The sequence below is a fragment of the Suricata suricatta genome, chromosome 3 (assembly GCF_006229205.1).
Source record: "Suricata suricatta isolate VVHF042 chromosome 3, meerkat_22Aug2017_6uvM2_HiC, whole genome shotgun sequence".
Taxonomy (NCBI): Eukaryota; Metazoa; Chordata; class Mammalia; order Carnivora; family Herpestidae; genus Suricata; species Suricata suricatta.
The window spans coordinates 174,845,272-174,847,163 of NC_043702.1; positions in this window are offsets into that span (position 1 = coordinate 174,845,272).

Consider the following 1,892-nt stretch of genomic DNA (forward strand, 5'->3'; position numbering starts at 1 on the left):
TCCACCTGCCGCGGTCCCTCTCCCCCTCCCTCTCCCGCTTTCTCCTCTGGCCCCTATCTCTCCCAGTCCACCTTAACTCGAGCTCCGCCCCCGACCCCCATCCAGCCCTCCGCTGCAGCTCCGCCCCGCCCCCTGCACTCCACCGCCCAGTCCGTCCATTGGTCTGGACACCCGCCCATCTCAAGTGGGTTCCGCCTTGCGTTCCGCCAGGGAGGGGGCGGAGCCGAGGGGCCGGCCAGAAACCTGGAGGAGGGAAAGGGGGAGGGGGCAGTGTCCGCAGTGGCCCGGGAACCTAGCGCCCCAATCGAGGGCTCTCACAGTCCGTGAGGGGCTCTAGTGCGGTCACCTTCTCGGGAGGGAAGGGTAGGGGAGGTTAAAGATAGGCTAGGTGGGGGTGCGGCGGGGACTTCCAAGACTGAAGGAGGGGGTCCCGAGAGGGGCTATAATCAGGTCAGTGCCCCGGGAGGTAGGGGGAGGGGAGCCACCAGGCCACCAGCTCCAGCTCCTACGCCCCACCCCGCCTCCAAGGGAGCGAGGGAGTGGAGGCTGCGGGCACCCTACCTCCCTCCCCACGCGTGACGGCGCCCCGCGGGGAGGGAGCGGCGCCCTGGGCAAGCGGCCTCTGCGCTCCAGACCGTGCCCGCTGCGGCCTTGGCATTGTCAAAGGGGAGGGGCCGGGCCCGCGACGGGGGAGGGGGCGGCGCGCTCCCGCCTGCACCCCGCCTCCGTCTCTCCTGCTCCCTAAGAGGAGAAACTGAGTCTCCGCGAAGCAGGGACCTCTTGCCAGAGATTCTCTCAGAGACCCAGGTGGCGAGGGGAGCCTGTGTGTTTCAAGATGTGTTTGTGGGTTCGGCCGGGGTTGCCCAGAATGCGTACTTGAGCGCCCCCACAACCGAGGAAGGTAGCCTGTGGGGACGCTTCCAGCTGGGCCTGCAGGGCCGCGTCCCCCAGAGAGCCCCTCCCACTAGTGTAAAACGGAATCCAGTCCAGGGTTCCGCTCCCCGCGGCCGGCCGGGCCGAACCGAGTCGGACTCGTCTTCACCGCCCCACCCCCCACGCAGGGGGCCTCCCTCCCTTTTCAGCAGGTGGCTCCGCGGGACACCAGCTCAACCTGTTGGACCACAATGGGCGGCGCCAGGGGGGCCCTGGCCCTCACCCGGGCTGACCCGGGATCCCCGCGCAGGGGGAGGGGCGGAGTCGGGTCCCGCCCTCCCTCCCTCTCCCGCCGTGACTCAGCCACGGGGCCGCTGCCCTGCGCCCCAGCCAGGGGCGGAAAGTGTGAGGCGCCCCTGAGGGCCCAGGCCAAACCAAACAGCCCCCCACCTCAGACATTATCTCACTGGAGAATTAGGGGGGCTATAGAAAGGATCGGGTAGCAACAGGATTGGGGCGCTCCCGCTCGCTGAATCCGCTCCGGGTTTTCCTATCGGCCCCGTCCCCCTTGGGCCCCGAGGCCGGTCACGGCTCCGGGTTTTCTTCTCGGCCCCGCCGGACAGATTTTAGTCCGTGAGGGCGCGGAGTCGGTGGGGTCCAGGCAGGGCTCTCCCCTCCCTTCTCCCGCCGTCGAGGTCGCGCCAGCCTGGGGCAGAGCCGTGCCTGGGGCTGGGGGCTGGACGGAGGGGCCAGAAGCACATGTGCCACGGAGAGGGGGCTGCCTCGCGGAGGAGGGGACGTGGCCCCGGAGAAGGAGGGCAGGATAGTGGCTCAGGGAGGGCAGAGCCTGGGCGTCAGGCCGTAGAAGGGCGGGCGCCTTGGCACCAGTCCTTAGGTACAGAGAAACGAAGGGCGCCCTGGGTGTGCCGCGGGCCCGCCCCGTCCCCCAACTCTGGGGGTCGCCTCCGGAGCCTTGCTGTGGGACCCAACCGGAATGCCAGTCTCCAGTCTCCACAGCC